This window comes from Zalophus californianus, chromosome 11 (genome assembly GCF_009762305.2).
Source record: "Zalophus californianus isolate mZalCal1 chromosome 11, mZalCal1.pri.v2, whole genome shotgun sequence".
NCBI classification, from domain to species: Eukaryota; Metazoa; Chordata; class Mammalia; order Carnivora; family Otariidae; genus Zalophus; species Zalophus californianus.
In genome coordinates this window covers 18,749,492-18,755,407 of record NC_045605.1, presented here as the reverse complement: position 1 = coordinate 18,755,407, position 5,916 = coordinate 18,749,492, and positions in this window count along the sequence as shown.

The following is a 5,916-nucleotide window of genomic DNA, read 5'->3' as shown; positions in this document are numbered from 1 at the left end:
TTGTCAACTTCCTCTAGATTCTGAAATGAAGGGAGCAGAGTGGTTTCTTTTGAAGGGGGAGAGGTAACAGCTCCGTGACCTCATGTGTCTCAACGCCTCCCTTGGCTCTGGAAGCCCCCTCTTGGCTCGCTGCCCCCAAAATACCTCCGGGTGGAACATTTAGGGGACCGCATGTGTCATCTCGATGGTGGAGAGGTGTGAGTGATGTGTTGGTGGCACAAATCATTCTGCCACACGTGGGTAGTACTGGTAAATCAACTAGGTTGTGAGGCTTTTCGGGGGAGGAGGGGGGGGAGAGAGATTAAAATTTCCCTGTGTGGAGATGTAAACTGGTCGTCACTTCTCTAGAGTATTAGACCATGATAACAGGACAGTTTTGGCTGAACCTTTGTGAATATTTCATCTCTGACAACTACGTATAATGGTTGTCAGGGGCAGAATTCATTCATTCGCATTATTTGATCATTGAAAGAATCTGTATCAGTCTACCCTACACACCTATCATTTCATCCACTTACCCATCCATCTACATCTATCCAGCCATCTAGCATGGATTGTCCTAAGATACCCTGTATAAAAGATAAATTCCTTGTTTTTAAGGAGAATATGACATAGTTGGGGGTGACAATAGGCAAACGAACCATTTTGGTTTTTAATTGTCATTAATTGGGCAAACTGAGATATACTATTTCATTTTTTCTAGGCCACACAACAAAATACTAATTTATGGTTAAAAAATAGTCTAGACTGCAATGTTAGGAAAATTATAAAGGAAATAATTGTCCCTGGTTCTAATTAAAATGATGGAGCACCTGGCTGGCTCAGTTGGCAGAGCATGTGACTCTTGATCTTGGGGTGGTGAGCTCAAGGCCTCACTTGGGTGTGGAGATTACTTTAAAAAATAATATAATAAAATTTAAAAACAAAAATCACTGTTGTTACTCTGTAAATGTACTGATACTTTGGGTGAAGAAAATTTTATCCATCAAAAATGTCTTTCAAATATTTTACCTTTTTTCTTATTTTTTTTTTAACAGATTTTATTTATTTGAGAGAGAGCAAGCAAGAGACTGTGTAAGCAGAGGGAGGGGCAAAGGGAGAGGGAGAAAGAGAATCTTCAAGCAGACTCTGTGCTGAGCGTGGAGCCTGATGTGGGGCTCAATCCCATGACCTGGAGATCGTGACCTGAGCTGAAATCAAGAGTTGGACACTTAACCAACTACCCAGGCGCCCCTCAAATATTTTAGCTATTTTAACAGATAGAATGAAAAGAGGAGAGAAAATAGAATTTTCTTGTAGGGTGTAATATGATATAAGGTAGTGTTTCCCAAATTGTATGATGATAGAAAGGCCTTGGGCTTCCAGCCAAAAAAAATGCAGTTTGCTAGGGTCAGCCCCAGAGTGATTAAATCAGAATCTCACTTGAATGAGGATCCACCTGTGTGTTTAACAAGCTCTCTGGGGTATCATACGGCAAGTTTGAGCAACACGGACAGTATTCTGGAACAGAAATCAAGGTATGTAGCAGCTAGCCCTCACTCTGCTACCCGCTGGTGTGACTGGGGTCAGAGAGGAGTCTCCATAAATTGCTTGTTGACTCTATTGACATATATTGACTTGCTTATGGAAACAGGGAATGGATAAGTTGTATCCGACCATTTTTTTTTTTTTTTTTTAATAGAGAACTAAGGAGTTCGATTGAAGTGATATAGTCAATGGCAGAGCTGAGAAGACAAGCCAAGACTTCAGTCTTTGGTCTGATTTTTTTTTTTTTTTGGCATGAAATTCCCTCCAGTTTTCATATTTAAGGCTCTCTGGTGTCTAAGCGTTTGATTATCCTGGTACTGTCATGTCCTTGCTTTAGGGTGATGCATTATTTCTGTACCCTGTCTCCTACCTCCTTAAGAAAGCCCAAGGAACTGGGTAGAAGGTGTCTCTTTGGGCCTCCCATGGCAGATGCGAATTTCTCACGGTTAGTTTATAATTTCTCACATTTTTCACCTGGAAGAGTGCTATTCCTTATAGGATCTCCCAATGCTTCCTGTCAAGGCACAGAAGGAAAGGAGTTTACTTCTGGTAATATAACATGGGCCATGATGGAGCCAACATCTTGTCTGGACCTAAATACTGATTTTCTAGATTGTGAGTTTATCCTCTAACTTGAATGTATGAGGAGGTCAAAAACCACTTTTACAGGAAACAGAAGTAAAAATGTTATCATGGGACTTTTCATTTTAAGCCAGTGGAAAAAAATCTTGGCCCAGCTGTGAATTAAATTCAGATAGGGGCCTGGAGAAGGATCAGTTTGCTTCCCCCCCCCCCACACTTTTTTTTAAACATTTATTTATTTGAGAGAGAGTGAGTGAGTCAGTGCCGGGGGAGGGGCAGAGGGAGAGGGAGAGAATCCTTAAGCAGACTCCCCACCGAGCATGGAGACCAACGCAGGGCTCCATCCCAGAACCCTAAGATCATGACCTTAGCCGAAGTCAAGAGTTGGACACCTAACTAACTGAGCCACCCAGGTGCCTTTGCTTCTCTCTTTTCCAGTGGTGGTTTTCTGTAATTTTCTCTGTTGGGTAAAAATATATGGAAACCTAAGTGAAGACAGAATGGGATGAAAGAATAAAATATCCTGAGGTTGAAATTAAAATTACAGTGTAGTCCAGCCCAGATCTATTGATTTAATGTGATTTTAGTGCAATACCTGTGAATGGGTTTCCGTGAAACGTCCCAGGGGTTCATTTAACTGCAGACAGGTAGATTTTCTGTTTTTTTTTTTTTTTTTCCCATTCCCTTTCCAAAACACAAATATTCTTCTGCTCAAAAACTTCCAGTGGTTTCCTTTTGCCTGAAGATTGTAGTCCAAACTCCAGCAAATCATCAAAGGCCATTCACACCTTTGACATCAATCTACTTCTCAGCCCCCTTCTCCACCCGGACTCAAAATATGCTCATAGAAAATTCTTGCTATATTTCAAGCATATAGTATATTTTGTTAGTCACAGTCTTGCTGGGTCATAGTTCATACTGCTTTCTCTCTGCCCAAAATGGCCTTCTCTCTCAGGAGATTCTAGTCCTCTTCTAAGGCCCAGATATAATGTGGCATTTCTTAGGAGTAGGGACTAGTGATTAAGAACATGGATTCTGGAGCCAAAGCCTATTTGCTCACCTGTGAAATGGGTACAATAACAGTACCCACTCATATAGTTGCTATAAGAATGAAAGAAGTTAATGTGCATAGTACCTGGCACATAGTTAGCCATTACTGTCCTCTGTACTTCTAGAAAAAAATTACCTCTCTACTTTTCTTTGCCCCATAATTAGTTTTTCTGTTTTTCATACTGGTTTTTGTTCTGATTTGCATTCTATTTCATTGAGGATGCAGCTGTCTCCCAGCTTCCTGAACACAGAGTTTGCTTCATTGGGAACCTTGGTGTTCCTGGCACCCATCCTTCCACAGTGTAGTTGTTGTTCAAGTAGCTTTATTGAGGTAAGTGACATAATGAACTCTGCCTGTCAGAAGTGTACGACTTGATACACTTTGACACACGCATACACCGCTGAACAGCTCCGTCTCTATCAAGATAGTGTACAGGTTTCCTCCTGTACCTCCCTACCTCCATCTTGAAGCCACCACGGGTCTGCTTTCTGTCTCTATCGATTAGGTTTTCATTTCCTAGAAGTTTATATAAATGGAATCATACAGTATGTACTTTCTTTTGTCTGGCTTCTTTCACTCGGATAATTATTTTGAGGCTCATCTGTGATGTAGCATGTGTTCAAGGTTCATTCATTTCTAGTGCTGAGCAGTGGCTCATTCTATAAATACACCGTAGTTTGTTTACCTGTAGCTGGATTTCCGGGTCGTGTACCATAGGATAGTTTGTTTGTTTATTATTTATTTACTTATTTAAAAGATTTTTATCCATTTACTTGACAGAGAGAGACACAGCGAGAGAGGGAGCACAAGCAGGGGGAGTGGGAGAGGGAGAAGCAGGCTTCCCGCTGAGCAGGGAGCCCGAATGGGGGCTTAATCCCAGGATCTTGGGATCATGACCTGAGCCGAAGGCAGAGGCTTAACCGACTGAGCCACCCAGGCGCCCCCTATAGGACAGTTTTAAATAATTGTTTATTACATTGACTCAGTTGTAGGGTTAATTTAAAGAGAACCTGGTATGTTCCCACATGTGTTTTCCATGATTATCTAATTCAGAGAAAAAAGTTCAGGTTAGTTAAATTAAATGCTGGTCGTTAGTTGGCACTTGGGGGGTACACTCTGGCACGCCACCCAGATTCTCCCCTGACCCCCCAGGGGGGCTGGAAGGATGGCACATGCCAGCGATGGATCCCTCTCTGGGAATTGCTGTTAGTGGAAGAGACCTGTCTCACCCAACATCCTCCCTCCTCCATGGGGCACCCAGGAGGGGGCGTAGCAGTTCTGTCCTCTAGCTCAAGGTGGAGCGACTCTGAAGGGAAACATTCTAGCTCCAGAGCCCTCTGCGGGATCGGGATCAGGGGAGGCCTTGGTGGCCGCTGGGTCTCGCATCCTTCACAAGTCTCGTCCCCAAGAGCACTCTCCCATAAACTTGTGCACGCAAGTCTCTCTATCAACATCTCATCTGGGCCACCTGACCCACAACAGCACATGAAATAAATTATCAAATGAGTGAGCAGATGAAAGAATGGGCTCTCCAGTTGAGATGTTCTTTTTGCTCTGAAGCCTAAAAGGATGTTTGACCTCTAATTCTTCCCGAGCATTAAAGAAGACCTTACTTTAGATTGCACCGTGGGCAATGATGAGTGTATCTTTTTCACCCACGGGTGTGATAGTCAACTGGTCACAGACCTTGACAAACGTCATGATCGTCCCCTGGACTGAAGTTTAAAATGGTCTGTGGGGCAGAGCTGCAAGGCAGGCTTATGACTCTGAATGACATGCAACTGTGGTTTGCACGGTTCTTCCTACCCCCTCACCGCCCCCACTCCAGCCTGAGGCCCTGAGGGGGTTCAGCAGAGGAAGGCGGCTTTGTGGCTGCTTGTCACATGGAAGGAAAAGATGAGTTTGGAGTGCGGTGGTCAGGGAGTGACCTTCTACCTGTTTTCTAATGGAAGGGTGTCTACTGACCACCTTGTATCTGGGAGGCCTCGCCACTGACAGCCGGTTGTCATTTTGATCTTCACTGAATGAATCCTCCTACTATGTTCCAGTACTAACAGGAAGTAACATTTCATGGAGTGGTGGTGTGGGGACAGGTTTTAGAGAAATAAACAAATATCCTCTCTCTCCCACCATTACCTGGGGGAGAAAGAAAAACTGAAAAAGGAGACATTTATTAAGTAGGGTGAAAGATGGACCATTTTAAGGGTCAGAAGAGACAGGGGATTTCCCCATGTGTAGAAGCCACTGGGGTTTTTATTGCAATTACAAGAGGGACCCAAACTTTCTTCTTGACATTTCTTGGCTGGTGTGAAGAATCTGTGGCCTTTCCGAAGGCCAGGGCAAGAAGGGCTGCATTTCCCAGCAGATGCCTTGGGTGGCTAGTTCGCAGCTGGTGCTGGGAGTCTTTGAGCTCTGTTGTAGACACGCAGTGGGGCTGCAGGCTTTCTAAACTAGAGCAGTGGCCGTTGTAGTTATTGAGAAAAGGCTTTTTAGCAGCAGTGAAGCCTAGTGGGATGAGTATAAGGTGGGGGGTAGGAGGCAGACCGACCTGGACTTGTCACCTGGGCCGTGTCACTAGTGACCTTGTAGCCCTCAATAACACCCTCGCCTCTTGGTGTCAGTTTCCCCATCTGTAAAGTGGGAAGACTAATTACAGCATGGGAGGCATGACTGGCAGGTATGAATTAAACCTAGTATCCCAAGGGCCTGGCACGGTGACACTTATAAGATCCTCCATCAGTCTGAAGACCACAGGT